Source organism: Salvelinus namaycush, chromosome 4 (genome assembly GCF_016432855.1).
Source record: "Salvelinus namaycush isolate Seneca chromosome 4, SaNama_1.0, whole genome shotgun sequence".
NCBI lineage: Eukaryota > Metazoa > Chordata > Actinopteri > Salmoniformes > Salmonidae > Salvelinus > Salvelinus namaycush.
In genome coordinates this window covers 22,843,084-22,849,323 of record NC_052310.1, presented here as the reverse complement: position 1 = coordinate 22,849,323, position 6,240 = coordinate 22,843,084, and positions in this window count along the sequence as shown.

Below are 6,240 nucleotides of genomic sequence, written 5' to 3'. Positions count from 1 at the left end.
CCAGATTTCAGACTGCCCCTTTCAACTACAGACTGCCCCTTTAAGTCTATCAAAAGGGTGTGAGTTTGAGCATGTATACATTAGGCATATGGATTTTTTTTTTATCCGCATGAATTAGATTGAGCAATAAAAGCCCCACTTTTATTCCAATGCGGGGATCTGCACTATGCAGCTGTTGCAAGAACGCATTTTTCACTGGCTGTCCACTGGTTTCAAAAACATTGATTGATGGGCAGCTTAAACTTCTTGAATTCAACCATTATTGGGTTCAAAAACACATTTAGATTTGTGAACACCCATCCACAACAACCACAATCAGTAAGGCACAAATAGATAAATGAGAGCGCAACAGTGTGATTCACATCAATGAGCTATGTAGATATCAGTATCGCCTTAGACTACACCACTGCTGTCATCCTTACCTCCCAAGTGTTTATTCAAATTGGATCATCTTTGGATGCAGTCCCACCATTGGAAGACATAGCTTGGACTGTAGCCTACAAAAGCCAATTTCTACTTTTTTCCCGCGATCCATCAAACACATTTGGTGTGTCATAGTGCTCTCTGACTTGTGGTCAGACTCGCAGACTTAGGTGGAACAAACGTATATTTGATTTGAATGTCGTTGAGAAAACAAGTGTCAAAGATTTTTTTTGCAAACATCCTTTCTGAATTTAAAAGTAATCCTCAAAGTAATCATCTAGTTTTTAAAAAGTATCTAATCTGATTCTAATATTTTTGCTGGTAATGTAGCGGATTACAGTTACCGTTTTTTGTAATCTCTTACATGTAACGGATTACATATGGTTACTCCCCAACCCTGTTCAGATGTAGCCTGAATGAGGTGAACATGTGGGGGATTGTGATGAAGTGTCATGCTCTGACAATTTCATCAGAAACCGGGATAACAATAGCTCATTGCCCTGACAACGCTGGGACAGCTGGGATATGATCCAGCTCTTTGGTTTGCGACCAACTCCTACAAATTACATTACATTAAGTGTCAAACAGATTGGATGAATCTAGGTATCCGGTACTTGATGAAGTGTTAAAATGTGTATTGATGCAAAAAGGAAAGACACAGTTTACAACCAAGTTGGTTGGGTATCAACTGATTCCTCATCAGAGTTGTCTGTGGAAATTGTTTGTGCCACAGCCCACTGAAAGAAGAAAAGCAATGGCATTACATATCAAAATGTTTGATTCGATTAATACCATTTATAGCATAACCAAAAGGGCTTTCCATTTGTGGTCAGCATACTCTGCTTACCCCAATTTGAGCTGATCTGGATGTCTCCCTCTGCCCCGCTCTTTCTGCTTCAGCACTGACTTGTCAGTCTCGAGGAGCCACGGTGGGATGCCAGCTAGGTGTTTGTACCTACAGATGGTGGAGTGGAGACGGGCTCTGGTACCATCACCACATCAGGAATTACCTGCTCCGTCTTGATGTCTTTCGATGGAGTCGGAGGAAGCTTGGAAAAATGCTGGAATGTCAGGGTGATCATGTTAACCACCACCAAACACCATTCTGTCTGCTATGAAGGTCTCGATTTTCGGGCTATTTTCTGGGGGGAACAACTTTGTGTAATCGTCATACAGCATGACAAGCATCTTGTCATTTGTGCAATGAATCTGGTGATACAGTTTTGCCAGATGTCACAAATGCTCTCATATGAGCTCTTGACACGAAGCCCAGAACCAAGGTAAGCAGGTGTTCAACTACAGCGTGTTACAGAGTGAAGAGCTATTGGTCTGTGATCTGTGCTTCAGGGTAGATCCTCCCTACAAATCTGCAGAATATGTATTTGAGGACAAACTCATAGTTAATACCAATATCTGGACTCACTAAAGCCACATCTTGAAGGACTAGTTTGTTTCCCCGGTGTACCAACAGTCTCTTATGGACAGAAGTTACAAATTCTAAAACCTGCCTTGGTTCAAGATGGAGGTTGGCCATCGTTTTCAACACTGACTCGTTAAAATAAATCTACCTTGCTCACAACACAATCAATGAGCTGCCAGTCATGCAAGTCTATGATTTTGTTTTTTTGGGTGTCATCGTAGATCTGAATGTGCAAGAGAGCGACATTGCACCTCACAGTGTCTGAGTGAACCAGCAAGTCCTCTTCTTCTGTTGGAGTCCTATTCCTAGTAGCCTCCGATAAGAGTCTGAGGGTAGTGCTGACTGTTACATTGAGACTGCTGGGACCCTTAAACACATTCTTAACTTTAGCTGTGATCTCAGCAGTAATGGTGTTGAGCAGGTGTGTGTCACCTGTGCTTAGTTTGTCAGTCAGGAGTTTAGTAGTGCCAAACAGGTGCTCTAGCTTCCTGGGCATGTTTTGGACAATCTTCTCAGCTGTAGGTATGGAAAACTAGAGGTGCATTCAACAAGGCTTCCGTTTGCAAACGCTCGGGGCTAACTATGTTTGTTTTCAACAGAGTTTGTTGAATGTTCCATTTCTGTTAGTTATTGGAAAAACTGATATGGATGCGGCAAGAAGAGCAGCAGTGCTTTCTGCAGCTAGAGCAATTGTGGATATTAAAAAAAAAAAAAAATGGTCCGAATCTTATTGAAGCACTGCTTCCCCTACTAGCAGTTGCTATTGATGGGATTGAAGATGAGTCCGGGAGAATACCTTTTCAAACTGTTAGCTAACGTTCCATTATGGCCAAGATCAGCTTCCACCACCTCAGATGGCGACTGCAGGCTAGAGCAGGACTCGTAGGCCAGGGAGTGTTTGATACTTATCAGAGCTCTTTTGACCATAATGTTGGCCTCTTCGTCGTAGATGCTGGGTGATTATGCAAATAAGAGGTATGAAAAAACATTCGTGTGAACCTCCCAACTACAATTGAGGACATTGTAGGTAGGCTATTACATCTGTTACATCTTTCTGTAAAATGATGCAAGTAAATAATATAACTACTAGAGAGTGAATGTGGCTCATAGATTAGCCTGACTTGTTCCCCATACTGGCGTTGTGGTCATCGCTGGAGGAGGATATTTCACCTCTACCTCTGCCTGATTCTTCATGTCAATCATCTTCAGGCGTTTGTTCACCTCCCAAACCTGGTCTCAGAACATTTTGTATTATTCTGCACATAAATCCGAGACACTCCATTTAGTATGATATTCTACATATTGTATGGTATGTATTCATTTGTGGATGTCCATCACCTATTTCATATGATATGTTACGAATTACAATTTGTATTATATATTATGAATTTGCAAAAGGTACAATATGTTACGAATTTGTGAAAGATACTATATGATACGAATTTGCAAAATGTATGTGTTAAGAATTCTGGCGAGGTGGCTAATGTTAGGTAGTTGGCTAACGTTAGCTAGGCTAGGGTTTAGGATTAGGGGTTAGGATTAGGGTGATGAGATTCTAATTCTTAACCTTTGGGTTGCTAGCCATTCACCTTACAGTAATAACCATGACAGTTTGCCAAAAGGCCCCTTAAGGATTCTGACCATGAGAAACAAGATTCTCTGGTCTGATGAAACTAAGATTGAACTCTTTGGCCTGAATGCCAAGCGTAACGTCTGGAGGAAACCTGGCACCATCCCTACAGTGAAGCATGGTGGTGGCAGAATCATGCCGTGGGGATGTTTTTCAACGGCACTGACTGGGAGACTAGTCAGGATCGAGGCAAAAATGAACAGAGAAAAGTACACCGAGAGCGCTCAGGACCTGCTCCAGAGCGCTCAGGACCTCAGACTGGGACGAAGGTTCACCTTCCAACATGGCAACGACCCTAAGCACACAGCCAATACAACACAGGAGGGGCTTTGGGACACATCTCTGAATGTCCTTGAGTGGCCCAGCCAGAGCCTGGACTGGAGCCCGATCGAACATCTCTGGAGAGACCTGAAAATAGCTCTGCAGCGACGCTCCCCATCCAACCTGACAGAGCTTGAGAGGATTTGCACAGAAGAATGGGAGAAACGTCATACTCAAGAAGACTCGAGGCTGTAATTGCTGCCGAAGTTGCTTCAACAAAGTACTGAGTAAAGGGTCTGAACACTTATGTAAATGTAATATTTAAGTTTGGGATTTTTAATACATTTGCAAAAAATGTCTAAACCTGTTTTTGCTTTGTCATTATGGGGCATTGTGTGCAGATTGATAAGGGAACAATAACTATTTAATCCATTTTAGAATAAGGCTCTAATGTAACGAAATTTGGAAAAAGTCAAGGGGTCCGAATGAACTGTATATACTGCTTTGAGTGATGAACACACAGCTTTCTTTCTGCATAGGTGTATTACAGTCAATTGAGCCAAATATAGACTGAACAAAAATATAAACGCAACATGCAACCATTTCAAAGATTGTACTGAGTTACAGTTCATATAAGAAAATCAGACATTTGAAATAAATTCATTAGGTCCTAATCTATGGATTTCACATGACTGGGAATAAAAATATGTATCTGTTGGTCACAGATACCAACAAAAGAAAAAGTAGGGGCGTGGATCAGAAAACCATTCAGTATCTGCTGTGACCACCATTTGCTTCATGCAGCACGACACATCTCCTTCGCATAGAGTTGATCAGGCCTGTGGAATGTTGTCCCACTCCTCTTGAATGGCGGTGTGAAATTGCTGGATATTGGCGGGAACTGGAACTTACACGTCGATATTGGCGGGAACTTACACGTCGATCCAGAGCATCCAAAACATGCTCAATCGGAAAAAGTGTCTGGTGAGTGTGCAGGCCATTGAAGAACTGGGACATTTTCAGCTTCTATGAATTATGTACAGATCCTTGCGATATGGAGCTGTACATTATCATGCTGAAACAAGAGGTGATGGCGGGCGGATGAATGGCACGAAAATGGGCGTTAGGATCTCGCCACGATGTCTCTGTGCATTCAAATTGCCATCAATTGTGTTCATTGTACATAGCTTATGCCAGCACATACTATAGCCCCACCGTCACCATGGGGCACTCTGTTCACAACGTTGACATCAGCAAACTGCTTGCCCACATGACGCTATCTGCCATCTGCCCAGGACAGTTGAAACTGGGATTCATCCGTGAAGAGCACACTTCTCCAGCGTGCCAGTGGCCATCGAAGGTGAGCATTTGCCCACTGAAGTCAGTTACGACATCAAACTGCAGTCAGGTCAAGACCCTGTTGAGAACGATGAGCACGCAGATGAGCTTACCTGATGAGCTTACCTTATCAGTCGCGTAAACCCACAGTTTCATCAGCTGTCTGGGTGGCTGGTCTCAGACGATCCCTCAGGTGTAGAAGCCGGATGTGGAGGTGTTGGTCTGCAGTTGCGTGGCCATTTGTACGTACTTCCAAATGTTCTAAAAGGACGTTGGCTTATGGTAGAGAAATGAACATCCTGTTAACAGCTCTGGTGGACATTCCTGCACTTAGCAAGCCAATTGCACGCTCCCTCAAAACTTGAGACATCTGTGGCATTATGTTGTGTGACAAAACTGCACAAAACTTTTAGTGGCCTATTATTGTCCCCAGCACAAGGTGCACCTGTGTAATGATCATACATTTTAATCAGCTTCTTGATATGCCACACCTGTCAGGTGGATGGATTATCTTGGCAAAGGAGAATGCTCACTTACAGGGATGTAAACAAGTTTGTGTACAAAATTTGAGCGAAATAAGCTTTTTCTCTGTATGGAAAATTTCTGGGAACTTTAATTTCAGCTCATGAAACATGGGACCAACACTTTACATTTACATCATATTTTGTAATTGGTACAGCTATCCATCTGGATTTCCGTGTCTGTTTCTATTAGTTGTTTTTGAATCTCTCAACAAGGAAGATGTGTAGTAATTTGCTTTTGTATAAAGTAACATTGTATTATATTTATATTGAAATATTCCTTCCAGTTCTAGGCAAACACGTTATAGCCCCCTTTTATGGGACAATTCTGGTGTTGAGAGCCATTCAGAAAAACAGAATTCCAACTGTGTGATCTTACATCCATTTAAACTTCACCTACCTACAGCAAGCACAATATTTCCAAGTCATTCAACTATATCCATTCATGTAAAGTGTTAATCATTCTCATCCTCAGTCGCAATTCAGTCACTGTCAGTACATTGCATGCAATTGTAACGGATGTGAAATGGATAGCTAGTTAGCGGGTACGCGCTACTAGCGTTTCAATCAGTTACGTCACTTGCTCTGAAACCTAGAAGTAGTGTTGCCCCTTGCTCTGCAAGGGCCGCGGCTTTTGTGGATCGATG